We start from the raw sequence: 21,721 nt of genomic DNA on the forward strand, positions 1-21,721 counted from the left end.
TTTTGTCACTTTTATTGATGACTATAGTAGAAAAGTTTGGGTTTATTTTATGAAAAAGAAAAGTGAAGTTTTTGGTCATTTCAAAACTCTTAAAGCTATGGTTAAAAAAGAAACAGGCATGCAAATAAAATGCCTAAGGTCAGATGGAGGGGGAGAGTACCTCTCAAATGAGTTTGCAAGGTTCCTGCAGGAGCATGGCATAAAGCAGCAATATTCATGCAGTCATACCCCACAACAAAATGGAATTGCAGAAAGGAAAAATAGGCATATTGGAGAGGTATCTTGTGCCATGCTCAACGAAAAAGACTTGCCAGATTTTTACTGGGCTGAAGCAGTTGCTACAGCAATCTACATAATGAACAGAACTCCCACTGTAGCAATACATGGGATGACTCCAGAGGAGAGGTATACTGGTAGGAAACCAGATATTTCTCATTTGAAATTTTTTGGTTGCATTGCCTATGTTCATGTGCCAGATGAGTTGAGATCCAAGTTGGATCCAAAAGCTGAGAAGTGCATTTTTATTGGTTACTCTCTGCAGAGCAAAAAGGGTATAGATGCTATAACCCTTCTACTGTAAGTTTACAGTGAGTAGAGATGTTGTTTTTGATGAGATGAGTAGCTGGTATAAACCAGTAAATGTGATTGATGATGTAGATGCACAAAATGGTAATGCTGCACAGAATTCATAGCAGCAGTCGCAAAATATTAGTGGACCTGGAACGTCCTCTAGCAGTGGTTCACATTCTTCGCCATGGACATGCAAATTGAGATAAGGAGAATCTTCTCAAAGCAATACAGATAGTGGTATGCAGGTATCACGAAAAGGAAAAGAGAAGGTAGATTAGCCCATGTTTGATGTGAATGGATGTCACTCTTATGTGGATGGTGAATCCAGTGGCTCAGAACAGAGCATTGATGATGAGTTGGGTATTCCTTCTATTGTTACACTGGAGTAAGGAAGACCAGGGATGTTTTGAGAGCACCTGGGAGTGAACCTACTTTGCGCAGGTCTACCAAAGCTAGGTATCCTGTGGATAGGTTGAAATATGATGGATTTACAGCCATTCACTATGCCTATATGGTCAAAGTGATACAGGAACTAGAACCCACTTCTTTTGAGCAAGCCATGGGAAAAGAAAAATGGGAGAAAGCTATGGATGAAGAAATGGATGCCTTGGAAGCAAATGCTACATGGGAATTGGTACCTTTGCCTAAAGATAAGAATGCAATTGGTTGTAAGTGGGTTTATAAGGTGAAACACAATGCAGATGGTTCTGTGTGAATAGATACAAGGGAAGATTAGTAGTCAAGGGTTATGCACAAACATATGGCATTGATTATGAAGAAACATTCAGTTTGGTTGCAAGGATGGCAACCGTAAGAGCAGTCATTGCTATGGCTGCATCAAAGGGATGGTCTTTACATCAGATGGATGTAAAGAATGCCTTCTTGCATGGTGATTTGCAAGAAGAGGTCTATATGGAGCAGCCACCAGGTTATGTGCATGCTGTTCATCCTGAGTTTGTTTGCAGGTTGAAGAAAGCCTTGTATGGCTTGAAGCAAGCACCTAGAGCATGGTCTGACAAGATAGGACAGTATCTTGTCACTATTGGCTTTCAGATTTCCAAGGCAGATTTTTCACTTTATGTGAGAAAAACAGAGAAAGGTATTATGCTACTTGTCATTTATGTTGATGATTTGATTATGACAGGTGACAATGATGAAGATATCCTTCATGTGAAAATGCTATTGAAGCAGAAGTTTGAGATGAAGGATTTGGGAGAGCTGCGTTATTTCTTGGGCATTGAGGTGATTAGATCACCAAGTGGGATACAGCTCTTGCAAAGGCAGTATGGATTGGATATGCTGTCCAAATATGGGATGACAGGCTGTAAGCCTATTTTAGTTCCTTTGGAGCAAAATGTGAAGCTGAGCGGCGCAGATGCAGGTGAGCTTCTGGAAGACCCTACTATGTACAGACGCATAGTAGGAAGTTTGATTTATATGACTATTACCAGGCCAAATTTGAGCTATGCTGTTGGATTGGTAAGTCAGTTTATGCAGGCTCCAAGGAAACCGCATTTGGATGCGGCTAGATGCATACTCAGGTATGTGAAGTCCACATTGCAGTATGGACTACTTTATGAGACTGGGGTTCAGATACAGTTGCATGGATACACTGATGCTGATTGGGCTGGTAGTATTTCTAATAGACGATCTACCAGTGGATATGTGTTCTCTTTTGGGAGTGCTGTAGTCACTTCGAGCAGCAAGAAACAGCCTAGAGTTGCCTTGTCGAGCACAGAGGCTGAGTACAGGGGTGCAGCAATGGCTGCATGCGAGGTACCTTGGTTGCATAAGCTACTTTATGATATGCATCAGCCTACAGATGGGCCAGTTGTCATTTATTGTGACAACATGAGTAGTATACACTTGGCAAATAACCCAGTCTATCATGCTAGAATAAAGCACATTGAGGTGCATTATCACTACGTGCGGGAGAAGGTTTTACTAGGTCTTATTGATCTAGTTTATGTCAACACAGAGGATCAGGTAGCTGACATATTTACGAAGGCACTGGCGCAGAGAAGCTGCGCAAGTTCAAAGACCTACCTGGTGTGCAGGAATTGGGATTGAGCTCGAGGGGGAGTGTTGAGATATCGAGCTCCACTCGTGATATGCCAGGGTGACCGTTGTGCATTTATGTCACCGACTTGTCAGTTGCAGATGCGGTTGGTACACCACCCATGAATAATAGCTAGATGACAGCTATCCTTATCTACTCTAGTTCGTGACTCAGTTAGTTTGCCACCTTAGTTATTTGATTTTGGTTTTGAGACCCATATATAGGGTTCTTCTATTTCTATGTACTTGAGTTCTTTTGGCTTATACAACGAAGAAGAGGAAAACTGTTTTCAGCCTCCACCTTTGTGTGTATTCCCCCATTGTGCAAGCAAGAAAGCTACAAGTGAGACTCCCTCCTTCTCTCCCACAATCTTGAGAGGGTGGAGGGGACAGAGGGTTGCGTCCACCTCATCAGGAGTGGCTGAAGAATTGCTATCAGAAGTAGCATCATAAGAGTGACAGTGCCACACCAACGAGGGAAAGGATCAGTTGACCATGATTGTCAAGATCCCCAAGGACGGAAGTACTTCTTTAGGCGATATCCATTGATCAGGAAGGGATCATCAGAGGCATCAATGGTCTGCACTTGGACAGAGCCATTAGGGTTGACAACAAGTACCTTATATGGGCCTATCCACCGCTGTTGAAGCTTGCTAGGAAACTTGCCAAATCGTGAATCATAGGCTAGGACCAAATCACCTTCTTTGAACTCCTTGTGCTTGATGAAGCTGTCATGGTAAGCCTTGCGTCGAGCTTGCATGGCTTCCATGCACTGTAGAGCCATCCTGCGAGTTTCGTCCACATTCTAGGTGCAGGAGACGGCGTTGCAATGAATCATTGTCCCCCAAACGCTCTTTGATAGCCACTCTCAAAGAGGGCAATTCCAGTTCAACCGGGAAAACAACTTCTGTACCATACACCAGCTGGAAGGGTGTCTGTCCTATTACTGCTTTATGGGAGGTTCTGTACGCCTAGAGGCCTTTGTAAGTCGATTGTCCCAATCATGACGATGTGCGGTAATTGTTCTTGTCAGGATCGAGCAGAGGATGCGATTGGTGACTTCGACTTGGCCATTGGCTCTGGGATAATAAGGAGTGGACTTGCGATGGCGGATCTTATACACCTCTGTCAACTCTTTCATGACTTTATTAATGAAATGAGTGCCTCTGTCACATTGACCAGCTCTAGGGGACTGCCAAAACGGGTGATGATATTCTCGTATGTGAACAGGGCTACGCTATTACCATCGTCCCGCTTTAGGGCTTTAGCTTCACACCACTTTGTGACATAATCCGTACATACGAGGATGTATCGGTTCTGTTTCCTTCTGGTAGGAGGATCGATCGGGCCTACGAAGTCGATGCCCCACTTCTCAAAAGGCTTCAAAGGAAGAATAGGTTGTAGTGGCATGGCACTTGTCTTCGTGGGTTTCCCCATTCTCTGACAGGCATCACATCTTTTACAGTAATCATAAGCATCCTTATGAATGGTAGGCCACCAGTATCCTGCTAGCAGAGCCTTCCTGGCTGTGGCTTCTCCTGCAAAGTGGCCTCCACATGGCTCGTCATGGCAAGCCTTCAAAACAATCCCAATCTCATCTCCTGCAACACATCTTCTGAGCACTTCATCTTTCCCTTTCTTGTACAGTGCGCCGCCTAACAGGGTGTAGGGGGCTGATTCTAACATAAGCTTCTTTCTTTCTCGACTAGAAATGCTAGGAGGGTATTGTTGGGTTGCCAGCAGATTGGCAATGTCTGCATACCAGGGGGTTACAGTTTCTACCAAGAATAGGAAAGCATCAGGGAGGTCTGGATCATCCTGCTCCTCGTCTACAGTCTGTGGGATATGTGACAGATGATCAGCCAAAACATGGGAACGACCAGGCTTAGTAATTACCTCAAAGTCGAACTCCTGGAATAGAAGGAGCCATCTCATCATTCATCCTTTCACGTCTGCTTTGTTCATCAGGAAGGACAGGGCCTCATGATCCACATAAAATTTAAAGTGGGTAGACAGGAGGTAGCGGCGAAACTTTTCTATGGCAAATACCATTGCCAAGCACTCCAGCTCTGTCACTGTATAGTTCCATTCCCTATCAATGACTTTTCGGCTTGCGTAATAGATGGGTTGATCCAGCTTCGAGGAGCCCTTCTGGCATAGAACTGCGCCTAAGCCTTCAATGGATGCATCAGTGTGTACATGGAACTTCTTCATCCAATCAGGAGGTTGCAGAATGGGTGCCTAATCAGACACTGCTTCAGATTGTTGAAGGCTGTGTCACATTCTTCTGTCCAAGTAAACTCAGCATCTTTCCTCAGAAGTTTGTGCAAGGAGATTGCCTTTGTTGCAAAATGGACTATAATCCTTCTGTAGTAACCCACATGGCCTAGAAATCCCCTCAACTGTTTGAGGTTGGTGGGTGCTGTCAGAGTTGCGATCTTTTCGATCTTTGCAGGGTCTGTTGATATCCCTTGTGCAGAGACAACGTGGCCCAATAGAACTCCAGAAGAGACCCCAAAGACGCATTTGTCGGGGTTGAGGGAAATCCCATACTCCCAGCATCGGTCAAAGCATTGTTCCAGGTGTCCCTAGTGTTCCTGGATCAAACTATAGACACAGAAGTCATCCAAATATACCTCAATAAAGGCGTGCAGATGATTTTGGAATGCGACCATCATGACTCGCTGGAAGGTAGCAGGGGCATTGCAGAGCCCAAACAACATCACTCGGTAAGCGTAGGTCTCCCATTCTGTGGTGAAGGTTGTTTTGGATTGGTCTTCTTCTGCTATTTGCACTTGGTTGTATCCGCTGAATCCATCTAGAAGGGAATAAAGCTCATGTCCTGCCACTGTGTCCAACAGAAGCTGGTCTGTGAAAGGGATAGGAAAGTGATCCTTCTTCATCTTGGAATTCAACTTGCGAAAATCCATACATATACGAAGCTTGCCATTCTTCTTGGGTACAACCACAATGGGTGAAACCCATTCACTATTTGCCACTGGATAGATGAACTCGGCTTCCAGAAGCTTTAGCAGCTCTGCTTTCACCAATGTGGAATAATTCGGGTTCATTCGCCTCTGTCGTTGCCGTATTGGCTTGGCATCAGGCTCCAAGTCAATATGATGCTGACATATTGTGGGATCAATCCCCTTTAGGTCTTTGTAGGACCATGCAAACACGTCCAAATTCTCTTTCAACAAGTTGTACAAGGTTGACAACTCCTCTTCCGGTAGGCTGCTACCCACCTTCAAATGGCGTTCAGTGCCATCTACATCCACAAAGGTTAACTGCCTTTCACCTTCTACTTCACAGATGAAGGTCCCACGGACTGCTTCTGGATACAGATCCGACTCCTTCAAGGGAGTGGCGTCCTCTTCGGATGTCCCACTAGAACCAACTTCTTCTTTTGGTGGAGACTTAGGTTGCCTCTTGAGATGTTGAAATGGGATTAGAGCCGTTTCAGGTTTGGTTTCAAGATTAATTACCTCTTGGCTTGAAGACTCATCTTCTGATGACACGTCCAGGAACGTCACATAACAGGGACCCTCTGATGCCTGTTGGGTTTGTGGGACTGGTGCTTGTTGGCACGGTGCATCATCATCATCATTCTTTGGCAAAGGTGGGTGAGGGCGGCATGAGCCACTACTGAAAGACGGCTTGGTCATCTTTAACCATTTCTTATAAAGATTTTGCATATGAGAAGATCCATTTACCAGACCAAATGGTACCATCGCCATTCTGTCCCACAGCATGAGCTCGTCTGCTTCTAGAACTTCTTCTTCATATGTAACCTCTTCGGGTGGGATAGATTCTTCCATCTCGCTTTCATAACCTTCTTCTTCAATATCATCTCCATCCTCTTCTGTCTCTGTCTCTGTCTCTGTTTCTGTCTCTGTCTCTAGCTCTGGCTCTATCTCTGGCTCTGTCTCTGTCTCTATCTTTGCCTCTGTCTCTGTCTCTGTAGGAGCTCTGTAAGAGAAGAACAGGTTCTCTGATTCATCTTCTGCCTCTGTCTCTGGCTCTGCTGTGGCCATGTAGTAGGGAGAGTAGTACATCCATGCTTCTATCTCACTGTCAGAAGTGATTTCGAAAATCATTCCTGGTTCAGGCAGGAAGTATTCTCCCATTGACAGGGACTTTGCATCGTTTGGGAGTCGGCTTACAGTATCCACTGTTAAGGAACGTGCCACTGTTTTCTTGGGAAGAATTTGTTTGACAGCATCCTCGTCTGCTATGATGTTCCATCTGTAGCCTCATTAGGGGAGTCAGAAGATAATTCCAAGGAGGTGGATCCATGTCCTTTTTGAGCACCATAGAGCTTCAGCACCACTTTATTAGGTCCTCTACCCAAGGTCAAGGTTCCTTTGAACCAATCCGTCCTTGTTCTGGCTTCAAAAAGCCATGGTCTACCCAATAACATAGGGTAGGATGTACCATAAGAGTTTGGCTTCACCACCAGATAGGTTAGCCAATAATCTTTTTTGGCTATTGTAGTCTTCACATATGGGAGAATACCCAAAGGCTTGATTCTGCTCTGATCCGCCAGTCTGATGAGCCATTGGGTTGGTTGCACACCTTGTAGGCCTAGATCCTTCATTGTCACATCCGTCATTATGTTTACTGATGACCCACCATCAATCAGTGCATTTGCAATAAAGCAGCCTTCTATCCACACGCCAGTCTCTGGGGTACCCGGATCTAGGAAGGCGTTAGCCATGTCTACTTCTTTTACAGGCTCTGAAGCCTTGTCGGTCTTTGTTGCTGTTGAGGGAGCAATCCTTAAGCCACGTCTTCTTGTCAGTATACTTTTGAACCTTTTTCGGCAACTGAGAGATAGCATCAATAATTGTCGGAATGTGAGGTTTGGTTTAAAGGTATCTAGATCTCTGACCAGATCGTAATCCTTAATAGGATCCACTGGCTTCTCTAACCGGTTAGGGAATGGGGCAACACCCATTTTCATTTTCCTTCTTTCTTCCAACAGGGGCATCATGGGAGCTTCTTCTGCCACTTGTGGCACTTCCTCCTCTTCTATCTCCTGGACCTTTGGTCCTGTCTCTGGAACTGTCTCTGTGACTCTCTGTGGCACTGTAGTGCTCTGTACGGCACTGTTAGGCTCTGTTCTGTTATGTTCTTCTAGTGGAAGATTGAACTTCACTCTTCTGGCAGGAGGATTATTTTCTTTCTGTATAGGTGGTTCCTTCTTCTTTGCACGCGTGATGGCAGCAACTTCCAATTCCACTAAATTGGAGGTAGGCTCTTGGGCCTTGGCCGGACTATCAGTAGCACTGTTTTTCACTGGGGCTGGGCTTGGACAGTCTTTTTCAGTGTGGCCTTCTCCTTTGTCTTGTAACATCAACAAGCTTGTTTATTATGTTTTATATGATCACAATGAAGAAAAGAACACCAGGCACAACAAATCTTCATGCAGCATCATGTAGATCTTCCACGGATTTGATAGAATCAACCATATTCTTCAATATCTTCACAAAATCCATCAATATAACAAAGAAAGCAAAGGAATACACCATCTTTGAATGGAAATACATCACATAGTATTCATCTTCAATATCTTCATAGTCTTCTCTCTCTCAATCTCTCACAATCAATCATTCTGTTTTAGTAGAATTGACTATCTCTGACTCTCTCTCTCTCTCTCTCCATCAATAATACATCATATCCTCATTACAATCTCTCATAATCACTCACAATAATCCTTCTTAGGTCGTGGATACCCCTCCCAAGAGGTATGTCTGATATGAAGAGTCACCAGAACCACTATAGTGTCCTTTCACAGCTCACCACTGTCACTTCACTCCAGTCTTTACTTGAGTCTTCAGCAGCTACTTCTTTGACTTCTTTTAGCTCTTTTGAACTTGTATTCGCCTCTTTCCAAGGCTAGAAAACTTTCCCAAGCTACACTCTCATCCATCAAAACACATACAGAAGGTCTACAGAACAGTCACAGTATAGAACAGTCACAGTACAGTACCAGAACAGAAACAGTACAGAGACAGTACAGAAACAGAAGCTCTACAGAAGATCTACAGAAGGTTACAGAAGGTCATCAAAACCTCATAACTCATACTCAAGCCATTCCAAAATCTCAAAAACTATTCAATAAGCTTTCTCAAGATCTCAATCTTCATCAATCAATACTCCATCCCTCATACAGAAGACAATCAGAACAAAACAGAAGCTATACAGAAGGTATACATAACCAATCAGAACCTATCAGAACATCACAGAACCTCATATCTCCACTGATAAACATCATGAACTTCCAAAACATAATCAATATCATCCAAAACACTCTCAAACCACTTCCAAACCAATCAATCATCTCATAAAATCAACCATTCAGCTCTCAAAAACAACAAAAATCAGCCAAAAAAACAAGTCATTTCAACACTCAACAGCGATGGTTCACCTCGACCATCTGCAATTTGGACCAAGTTTTTCTAACCCTACCCCTTTTGTTTACAAGAGTCTGTCATGTTTTAAGAGTGGGGATGTACGGGTATGGGTCATGGTCAAGTGTTACGACCCTTTGATTAGTCAACCTGATCTATTAAGGTCTTAAGTGTGGGGATGCGTCCCTATGCGTCTGTTTTGCATACCTTCATGGAAAGCCCCTATTGGTCATTCCAGTATATCATGTTCTAATTTTTCCCTGATGGGGTGGGGTCCCTTTTCCACCCACCCGTCTTCTTTTCACCCCATCCCTGGGGCTATACCTTGTTCGTTTGTTTTTATCCTTTGTTTGTTACTTTTCCATGTGAACGCACCCTACGTTTATCGAAATTCAAATTTGACTTTACAACTCTATTTGCCCCTTTGAATTGGCCACTTTTTCTTTTTTACAGCCCCATGTTTTGAGCCACGATTAATTAGCTATTAATTTTTAAAGAATTTTTTGCCAATTACACATGTTTCCATGCAAACGCACCTTCTTCACTTTGGAACAACAATTTGATGTGATAGCCCTACCATACAACTTCCCCTTTACATTTTTTCTTTTTACTGCTCATCATTCTGATGCATGGTTTGTCAATTTTTAATTTTTTTGCTTAACCCTATCCTAACCCTTAAAAGAAAAAAACCAAAACAAAACTCTACACCCACCTATTTACTTTTACTCCTCATATATTTTCCCTCTCCCGTGTGTGACCGCTCTCTCCCACTGTTCCACATTCACATGTTGTCTCCACAAGGTCTCGTTCTTTTGCAGGCGGGTTTTTCATGCTTTTGTGAACATGTTCGTGATAGCGGTCATTCACGCACGAGGATGCGCGCGCGGATTTCTCCGTACGGTGGTGAGCTAGTAGCTGTTCATATGCAGCAAAACACAATCCGTACTCAGGTACCCTATTCGCGACATTTTTAAATTCCACAAAAACCATAAACACGTTAAAAATGTCCAATAAAAATTCATAAAAATAAAAAAGTGCAAAAAATAACTTAAAAACCTAAAAATTTGTCAAAACATTGCATAATTTCTTATCAATTGAAAAATTGCCAAAAAAATATATTAAAAAATAAAAAATAAAAAAACATTAATATGTCCTCAAAATGTAATAGAATTTCCAAAATTTAAAAAAAAATCCTTAAAAATTTCCAAAAAACATGAACAAATGTCCATCATAATTATGACCACTCAAAACTACATAAAAATTAGAGAACATATTGGAAATTATTTATTTGAAAAAAAACAACTTAAACCATGAGAAACTGCTATGAAAATTTGTGAAAATTTAAAAACATAACTATTTAAATGCTTAAAATTTCCTATATAATTATTTTTCATATTTTCAATATTTGTGCTACCATTTGGTTACTCATACTTATTTATTTATTTAAAAGAAGAAAATAATGAAAACTTAAAAAAAGAAAAAAAACCTAAATTAAACACATAAACATAAATACATGAACTATAAAACCCCAACACATAATCGCCCAAGTGGCAAACCCTTCCTCCCTGTCCCGATTCTTTTTATTTTGGTACTAGTATTTGGTTTTTCATACCTTACAAGAGGCCGACTGCCAATTAGTCGACATGTTGTTTTTGTACATTCTTCAGCTTGTTTAAAAGGGGGATTTTGCGCATCAAACCTTGTGGGTGTCCACATACCGTCAGGAATACTTCCTCATTTTCTTGGTTTTGTGTGTGTGTGTGTGTGTGTGTGGGTACTCCAATGTGGTCGAAATGGCATCATCTTCCACACCCGCGCTTGTGATCCAGCAGGTATCATTATCAGACCATGATTATTCTCTTCTTTTGGATGTTGACTGTATTCAAAAGGCTAGTCTTCATCTCTTTGTGGCCTTGAAATTCCCTCAAAAAGCTCTATTACTCTTTTTTGGAGATTTACAAGAAGCTTTTGGGCTTGGTTTATGGCCATCAGTTTTGTTTATCCCTTGTTACTGCCAACGAGGCCTTGTTCTTACCTTTTGCAACTTCGCCTACGCCTAGTGGTAATCATTTATTATCCATTTCAAATTGTGGGCTATTCCTTGGGTTGGTTTCCTGGTAGCAACCCTTCACAAGGGTATTCCATTTAGTCCTGGGGAAGGAGGGAAGACCCAAAGGTCACGAACCATGAAGAAGATGGTACATCAAGGACACACCGCTTTCTTGTCGAAGGGTCATGAATTGAGGGAAGGTTTTCTTGGATGACCTCCAGCACAAATGAATGCCCAAAGCTGATACGAGCAAAAAATGGTCCACACGGAGTCACATCCAAATGGAATGTGATGGTTCTCAATTTTCTATGAGTTTTCGTATTGGACCCACTTATAGATCAACGAGTTGTTGGATCCCAAGCATATTTTCAAGAATGTGGCCAGTTTACTATGGGACCACATCACAGGAAAGAGAGACACAATAGGGGCATGAATGGATTTGAAGGAGGTAGGCAAGATGATGGTGCTTTGGCTACAATCAAGTGCTGATGGTCAGTTGCAGCTACCTCGCGCTCCTTGGGTTTTGTCAACTAAAGAAGAGCACCTTGTGAAGCAAATTATCAAGTCTATCTGCACTCCGACGAGTATAATGCATTCTCTCGGGTCCGCATTTTCTAAATATGACCAATTATCAGGGCTAAAATCCCATGATTGGCATAAGATATGTTAGGTTTGTACTACGAATGGATTGTAAGTGGCCTGTGTATTTTGCTATTTGGAGTGTAGTCATTGTTCATAATGCTTCTTCATTTGTGGCAGTTTGTACTACCGATCGCGGTTGTAGGATACCTTACTCCAGAAATACGTAGGGCAAATTACAGGTTGTCAAATTTAGTGCAATGGATCTCACAGAAGGAGATCAAGACATTCTCTATTGAATCCGCAAGGCAGGGAGCAATGGAGAGAGACTGTCTCTTTGAGAAGTACCTACCCACTAGCATGCTCACGATACAAACCCACCTTCTGGTGCATCTTGTAGATGAAGTGGAGATTGCTGGACCTGTCCATACGCGATGGATGTTCTTCTTGAAGCGCTTCATGAAAACCCTGAAAGGCTTTGTGCGACAATGAGCTCAGCCAGAAGGTAGCATGGTTGAAGGTTGGTTGGTGTCTGAGGCGTTAGTGCATGTTTCACAGTGGCTACCAATGGTGGATTTAGATAACAATATGTTGTTGAAGGCCGATGATAGCCTAACTGGAGATGTGGTGGTTGGAAACAGGGTGGAAAAAAGAATGGATGCTACAATGGAGGAGAAAGTGAATCGTTTTTGTATATTGCACCATGTCTCCATGGAGACGTAGCTTGCTAGGTACGAGGAAGCCAGGAAAGATCGTGAAGAAGCGCTATCTGAATTTCAACGTAGTATACGCCATCGATCAATTCGATATCCCGAGGACATGGAGGAGATGCCATGATTTATGTCAACGCGATGGTTGTATGGAGCTTTGACCGCAACGTCTCGCGAAGGGGCGAAGGTCTCAACTGAGGAGTGGGAATTCTTGAGGGGATGTAGTCCAAAGGTGACGACGTGTTTAGAGTTTGTCGTACCTAGATTTTATATGCAACAACTAATTGACTGTTTCAGTGTACAATACAAAATATATAGTGTGGCATGGTCGTGCGAACATCATTTCCGCTTGGAGCATATTGGCAAAATGCGCTCCACAATAGATTGTGGTATCATGGCAAAGTTCGAGCAAGAGAACCAATGACGAACAACGGATCCAAACACCATTATAAATGAGATGGAGTATTTTGGAAACTTGCAAAGTATTATCACAATGGATTATGGTAGCTTCTCCATAAGCCTATTCGATGTGTAGTGGTTCAAAGTGGTACTTGAAGGAGCTTAGTTGATGAGGTCCATCTGGATTTCTCGAAATAGATTCCGAAAAAAGATGGACTGATTTGCGCGACACATTTGTATTGCTGGCCCATTGTGAGCAGGTGCATTAACTCATGTTTTTTTTAAATTTTATTACGATATAGTACACGTCACAAAAGTTAAATCTCTCTTGTATGTGATTTTGAATATGTAATTTTCTATCCAAACCCCCGACATTCTCGATGGTGGCATTTTGTTCCTTCAGCTACCCAAAGTGTGAGAGTATATGATCAAAGCAATGTTCCCAGCGTAGATGAGGATAGTATGCAAATAGAGGGGCCGATTTTGCAAGGGGTGGAGGCCATCAAAAGCTTGGAGCATGTAGAGGAGCCAGAATCGGGTAACAATGATGGAAATACATGAGTCCAATAATTCTTTGAGAACGAGGGGTGACAGTCACTCCTGGGAGAGGGTTATGCAGTTACTTCCTCTCCAAAGGTGATATCCTGCGAAGTCAAGTTCTTCAGTATAGCATGGAACTGGCTCAAGTGAGCAGACATAGTCGCATTATCCTTCATGCGTAGATCCATAAGCTGCTTCAACCAGTACATCTGACTCACCGGACTTTTCTTATCATAAAGATTCTTGATCTTATTCCATAGATCCGATGCACTCTGTGCTTCCTCAAATACATTATAATGTACCTGTTCAGTGAGAGACAATACAATCGTGGACTTGCATAACTCATCAACTTCAAGCCAGTTGTCATTGTCCATAGTTTCAGGCTGCTCCCCGCTCAACCGAAGTGGCTTAATCTGAGATTTCTGCACCAAGACCTGCCAAATTTGATTCTTCCAATAAGAGTAGTTGGTACCATCCAACTTTGTGATGTTAAATATGGCATTATCAGTCGAAGAGGACGCCATAATGCAGGCTGGAAATGCATAGACAATGTAAAACTGTTGGCTGTTTTACTGCAGAAAATGCCCAAAATCCACTGAAATGAGCTCCAAATGGCGAGAAAAGTGTGCCAAAAGATGCTGCCCACTTAGTACTAGGTGCGGTACACCAAATCAGGATATTTTAGCATACAAAATACTGCTCAATCCACCAATAAATGCTTGCTATAATAAATTTCAGAACTGCAATAATGAGAGCAAACTGTCCCAAAACTGGATCTAATGTCAACTAAACAATGCTAGGTCCAAAGCCAGCATAAAGAGGACAAAGCAAAGCCAAATGACAGTGAAAATACATGAGCATAACACCGAGAGATGTCAAATAGCATCTGCCAGTAAGAGGCACACCCCCAGACAGTCTAGGCAAAATGTACTTGCAACTACCAAAACCTAACACAAATAGGTGTCTGCTCAGAAGAAAGCGGATCCAAAACTGAGACTCAGCTCATAAGCATCCTGTGAACCAAGACATATACTCAATGCAACATCCAATTGTCGGAGTATAATCCCAAAGTCTCAATACATCTGTAACTGCTCAATGACATAGACTGCTCCAATAGCATGTAATCTTTGCTCAAGGTCAAGTAAGCATGCAAGATGCTCCCACTGGCACAAAAGGCGTATAAATGAGCTCAAGGGATCAAGCAACCCAAGGCAAAGTACCAGTGACATGTGACCAAGTCAATGCGTCATACGCATCCCACGAGCATAACATACATGAAGCAACTGATGGAAGCAACCAACGAGCAATACATAATTCCAAAATAAGATCTCTGTCAACTCAATAACATCCGATAGCAACCAAGTAAATGATTAAACTTAGTCGAAAATGCTCAAATACATCCAAGGCAAAGCTCCCAATGTCGGTAAAGCATAGACGAACCAAGCGGCATATATTACGAACCAAAGCATGTAATGTATGAAGCGTAACTGTCAAGCATAGACATGAGGCATAAGCGGTCCAAGAGCATGCCAAGTCGGTCCAAATGCCAGTGACTACCAACCAAGACGGAGCTTATGCATAGCTCAAATACATTCCATAGATTCAAACATGAGCTCAAAGTCATCCCCAAATGTCAGATACATGATGGCAAATCCCAAAGCATACATCCGGTACCAATAGGTAAGTGACAAAGCATCCAAAGTATCTTCAGCCCACTGTTATTACAGCCAAGTTTGATTGTCAAAACTGAGAAATTTCAGCCAATATTTCAGGCCAAAATCATGGCATAATCATGTGCGTACATTTCCAAGGCACTAGGCATCATGCAGGTCACATACGGGCATCAAACAAGGTAACCAGAGTAGAGTATAAGCATCAAATGCCAATGCCAAGTGTGGCTGCCCTGTTTCCAGCACTGTATAACAGTAAAAATTTGAGCAAAAAAGGGCTCAATCCAGCTCCAAAATCCTATCCAAACAATGGCACATCATCCCCAACCTTATAGGCATTTACCGAGCACAAAAGGGGCATCATTGGACCATCACCACTAATCTCAGGCATGAGAAGTAGGGGGCTGCCCTGTATTACAGCATGTAGACCTGTGATTTTTAGCCTATCTGAAAATATGGAGCTCAAATCTCAAGGTTAAGTGCCATAGATCAGTATCAAAGGGCGTAGAGCAAGGCCAAGGTGGTTATTGAGTGCCCAATGAGCTCCAGGAGGAAGTGGGAGCTGGAGGAAGAGGAATGCCACGTGTGTAAAGTGTTGCCACAGCAAGGCGCAGCCTGCGTGATCTCAGAGCAGGCCTGGACTGCCACGTGTGCTAGGGAAGACAAATGGGGAGGGTAGGTAGGCACTAGTAGTGCTCCAAGAAGCCTTGAGTGGGCTCAAACCACATGGAGCACAAGGGGGAACTGCTGACGGGCTGCCCGGGGAAGCTTCAAATGATGGCTATCCCTCTTCTTCCACCTGTTTAAAACTGAGAACTGAAGTAAAACCCTTCAAACTCTGATGCAATACCTCAAGGGCAAGGCCCTGAAGAAGCGCAACAATGCCGGGAGGGAGCTCAGGAAGCCGGGGAGTGTCAGAAGCTCGGGAGATCGGCTATGGCTACCAGGATGGAGACCCAATGCGTAAAGGGAGTCGATGCGAATGTAGAGAAGCACCGAGTCGAGCTCAAGCAAGAGGAAGCCAATCTCTAATACCAGTTGAAAGGTGAGAAGAATCGAAGCTTGCACGCGAGCTATGGCGGGAGAGCAAGAGCAAGAAAGAGAGAGACAAGAAATGGGAACTCCAACAGTCACAATGTGTGACCGGGCCTTCCTTTATTTACTAGTCACTAAAATGAATGTAAAGAATAAAGTGACGCGACGGGCGCCCGCCACCTGCAGTGTGTGCAGTGGCGGGTACTGTCAGTGTAGTAATACACGGGGCGGCACGGTGGAGGCGCCTTTACCCCAACATACAGGACGAAGGGAGTGGTTCTGAGGGATACTATAGAGACGTGGATGCAATGAGCCTATGGTCAGCTCAAGATACAGGTACTATTCCTCGCTCTCACATAGGTTTGAGAGAGCACGGCTCAGGTGGTTTTTGTGGAGGTATTGATACAATGTCTCCATCTTGTTGTTCTGTTGGAGTTTCGTCACCTATGGGATTTGTCACACCTCTGGGGATGTCTACTACAGCACTCTAGCTTTTGCTCAACCATCCGCAGGTGGCACCCCTAAGGGTGCTACTCCGAGAGATACTACCCCCGTAGGTACACCAAATGTACAGGGGTCTCTTGGATATGCCCAGGAGCGTGGTCAGAGGTGGGAAAGGACACATCTTAGGCATACCACATAGGGGTATAGATACCTTGTAGATGATAGGACAATAGCCGTCATCATGAATGACGAGGGGAGAAGGGTGATGGCTCATATAAGAGAGTTGTGCCAACAAGTTTTTCGGCACAACATCTTGGATCATTAGAAGAACATACCAACACAGAGGAACAAGGACCACATAGTAGCATCCTTGCACGAGGAGTTTCGGGTACTTGCTGCAGAAGATAGGTTTTCCATAGATTGGATGATGGAGTGCATGTGTGTGTACATGTCACACAAACGATCGGATACACGCAAGGGACTTAAGAGTGGGGCCTCAAAGCCCGAGTGGCTAGATAGAAATGACTGGCATCAAGTCAAGAAGGAGGCTACAAATTCTCCAAGAAGTTGGAGACAGTAACGCGAGGCGACGAGGGCACGACTCAAGGTAGGAGTGGTCCATCATCTTGGGAGTGGCGGCCATAGGACTTATCTGGAGGACTTTGTAAGTTTTTCTTTTGTTCTGCTTGCTTTTTTTTTTGCAATATCCCTTGTACTAACAATCGTGTTTCTAACAGTTGTATTTTGTTTCTTTTGTAGCACTCCATTACAAACCACGATCCCACCGACCTAGAGACTCAATATGCAGAGAGACACAATCTCACTGCATTGATCGACTGATTGTATGGACGTGGCGGCCTAGTAAGTCACTCATCTTTCTTGTCCGTAGTTACTAATTTTAATTAAAATGCATTATTGTATGGTGAACTGATGTGTAGTTGTTTCTTTTTTTGTAGAGTCCGTTCGATGCTCCTTTGTGGCGGGAAAAGCTTTCAGATGGCGAGGATCTATAGCTCGCCCTTGGATCTGTGGAGTGCACGTCCTCATCCTTTTTGGTCATATGATTTATGTAAGCATTTTCTATGCACTATCTTATTATCATCCTTTGTATCTTGTCATGATTGTACCGTCGCTTTCATTATGCGATCTTGTATTTATTTTATATATCAGTATTATGAATTCAAGTACACTTTGTCTTCATGGAGATGAGCATTGTACACTTTACTATAACTCTTTTGTATGGCCCAAATAAAGCACATAGTGCTATTTGTCACAGCTGCCACAAAATTTTTTTCCCCCTATAACCGTCACTCTATTAGAGTCGTAAATTTACTACACATGTCGCTATTAGCATTGCAAATCGTCGCTATTAGCGATGCATATAGCGACAATAATAACGACTATTCTATGGCGTCGCTAATGCCGACATTTTTTGCAACGACAATGGTAAATTTTTTCATGAACATTTTCGTCGCTTTGAACATTGGTATGAGGCATCTATCTTGTAGTGTCTTCAATGCAATAACATGGGTTTCTGATTCCTACAAATAGCCCATCATGCTATCTATCACACTGATAGTAGATAGCTAATACATGACTTTACTTTGTATTTGGTCCCAATCTTTTTTAGCCTTTAATTGTTCTGTAATAACATTTTGTGCACGAACTTTTGATGCTATTACCATGTCTCCTTCAAATTGTAATTCCAAACACCTTTGCCCTTCAAGAAATTTTTCATCCTGAACTTCCATGTATGATAATTGTTCTTATCAAGCTTCTAGCTAACAATCTCGTTGAAGTTATTAAATGTTTTGATCAAATAGAAAACCTTGCAAGAAAACCTACAATCTGCAAGCAATCTAATACCAAGTTCACCATAACTAAATACACAATCTTTTTCACCAATTGCATGACAATAACTACAATCTATAATATGTATACAAATGCCTTTTATGTCTACAATCCAACAAACAACTGAAACCTTATAGATTCAAAATTTATAACCTATGCACCTATAAATGGCACAAATATAGCTGAAAGTGCAGTATACCCAAAAAATGCTATTGGAACCACTTGTAGGAAAGGAGGTCAAAATGACCTTAGAATGCCAAAAATCACAATGGATTAGTCCTAAAGGGCTTGTCAACATTATACACACTATTCTTTCTACTCACCAAGTTTCACTGCAATCGGAGATCTGCCTTGGAAATCTGAAAGCCAATAGTGACAAGATACTGTCCTATCTTGTCAGACCATGCTCTAGGTGCTTGCTTCAAGCCATATAAGGCTTTCCTCAACCTGCAAACAAACTCAGGATGAACAACATGCACATAACCTGGTGGCTGCTCCATATATACCTCTTCTTGCAAATCACCATGCAAGAAGGCATTCTTTACATCCATTTGATGTAAAGACCATTCCTTTGATGCAGCCATAGCAATGACTGCTCTTACGGTTGCCATCCTTGCAACCGGGCTGAATGTTTCTTCATAATCAATGCCATATGTTTGTGCATATCCCTTGACTACTAATCTTGCCTTGTATCTGTTCATAGAACCATCTGCATTGTGCTTCACCTTATAAACCCACTTACAACTAATTGCATTCTTACCTTTAGGCAAAGGTACCAATTCCCATGTAGCATTTGCTTCCAAGGCATCCATTTCTTCATCCATGGCTTTCTCCCATTTTTCTTTTCCCATGGCTTGCTCAAAAGAAGTGGGTTCTGGTTCCTGTATCACATTGACCATATATGCATAGTGAATGGCTGTAAATCCATCATATTTCAGCCTATCCATAGGATACCTAGCTCTGGTAGACCTGCGCAAAGTAGGTTCACTCCCAGATGCTCTCAAAACATCCCTGGTCTTCCTTACTCCAGGTGTAACAATAGAAGGAATACCCAACTCATCATCAATGCTCTGTTCTGAGCCACTGGATTCACCATCCACATAAGAGTGACCTGCATTCACATCAAACATGGGCTGATCTACCTTCTCTTTTCCTTTTCGTGATACCTGAATACCACTATCTGCATTGCTTTGAGAAGATTCTCCTGATCTCAATCTGCCTGTCCATGGCGAAGAATGTGAACCACTGCTAGAGGACGCTCCAGGTCCACTAATATTTTGTGACTGCTGCTGTGAATTCTATGCAGCATTACCATTCTGTGCATCTACATCATCAATCACATTTACTGGTTTATACCAGCTACTCATCTCATCAAAAACAACATCCCTGCTCACTGTAAACTTACGAGTAGAAGGGTTATAGCATCTATACCCTTTTTGCTGCAGAGAGTAACCAATAAAGATATACTTCTCAGCTTTTGGATCCAACTTGGATCTCAACTCATCTGGCACATGAACATAGGCAATGCAACCAAAAATTTTCAAATGAGAAATATCCAGTTTCCAACCAGTATACCTCTCCTCTGGAGTCATCCCATGTATTGCTGCAGTGGGAGTCCTGTTTATTATGTAGACTGCTGTAGCAACTAGTTCAGCCCAGTAAAAAACTGGCAAGTCTTTTTCATTGAGCATGGCGCGAGATACGCCATGCTCCTGCAGGAACCTTGCAAACTCATTTGAGAGGTACTCTCCCCCTCCATCTGACCTTAGGCATTTTATTTGCAGGCCTGTTTCTTTTTCAACCATAGCTTTAAGAGTTTTGAAATGCCCAAAAACTTCACTTTTCTTTTTCATGAAATACACCCAAACTTTTCTGCTATAGTCATCAATAAAAGTGACAAAATAATGACAGCCTCCAAGAGATGCAGCTTTAGTAGTCCACATATCAGAGTGGATTAATTCCAATGGCTTCTTACTCTCTTGAACATGTCTAGGAAATTGTTTCCTTGCATGTTTTCCAAACTGACAGGCTTCACATACCTTATGCATTTTTGCAACCTTGAATTTTGGCAATCCTGCAACAATATTTTGGGCCTGCATTAATTTAAGTCACTGTACATTAACATGACCAATGCGTTTATGCCAGATATCAATATCTGCAACTACACCGGTCCCATGTGCAAATATTGCTGCACTCAATTCAGACATGTCTGCATCCAATGTAAACATTCTGCCCTTCTTCTTTCCTTTTTCTATCAAGCGACCTTTATTTTTCATATCCTCAACAAAGCATCCATGAGGATTAAATCTGACCTGCAAGCTCTGCTCAACCATTTGACCAACAAAAACCAGATTCTTGGTGATATTCGGGACATGAAATACATCGGACAAGTATTTCTTTTTCCCATCCTGCATAGACAAAGGAATTTTTCCAATCTGCACAATAGGATGTGCAGTATCATCACCAGTCTCCACAAATCTTGGTTTTTTCATTTTTCTTACATCCTCCATCCATTCTGCATGACCTGTCATGTGGTTTGATGCACCTGAGTCAACATACCATACATCGTTTCTTTCTTCTGCACTTGTCACAGAATTGTTCATGTGCTGCACCATAAACAAATGCTCATTTCTGTCATCACCCTATCTACTAGAAGATGCATAATTCCCTTGTTGCAATTTTCCATTCATGATGTCATTCTGCTTTTTATAGCAGTCTTTAGCCATATGACCCATTTTACCACAGTAGTAGCATTCAACATTGCTATTTGCATTTTGGCCTCTTTGCCATCCACCACGACCTCTTTAGCTCCCCCTGCCTCTAGAGTTACCACGTCCTCCTCCATAGGACTGGTTTTCTTGAGTTTGCTGCATATTCTGATTTCTACCATGGCCTCTAGATTGGCCTCCTCTACCTCTGCCTCTATCTCTTCCAGCATTTGAGTAGAAGACAACTTCTTTTGAAGTTCCTCCTGAAGAGGATGCGCCACCATTTCTCTGCTCCTCAGAAATTAGAAGAGCAATCAACTCCTCAAAATTAGGAAATCTTTCACGGACGGAAATGGATGTTCGGAACTGTGCATAATCCTTTCCTATACCATTCAAGGTCACAGAATCTAAATCATCATTTTCCACTGGCGACCCAATGGAAGCAAGTGCATCTGCAATCTTCTTCACCTTCATGTGGTAGTCATTGATGCTCATACTTTCTCTTTGCACATTGTGTAACTCTTGCTTGAGCTGCATTTTCCTGGCTTGCGTATTTGTGCTATACATTTTTGACAGAGTATCCCATGCCTTCTTTGGCGTACTTGCATCCTGAATATGCACAATCATAGAGTCTAAAATACTGATAGACAGCCAGTACATAACTTTTCTGGCTCTCTCATGCCATGCTTTAAAT

The sequence above is a fragment of the Lygodium microphyllum genome, chromosome 6 (genome assembly GCF_053477565.2).
Source record: "Lygodium microphyllum isolate KBCC chromosome 6, Lygodium_microphyllum_v1.1.10, whole genome shotgun sequence".
Lineage (NCBI taxonomy): Eukaryota > Viridiplantae > Streptophyta > Polypodiopsida > Schizaeales > Lygodiaceae > Lygodium > Lygodium microphyllum.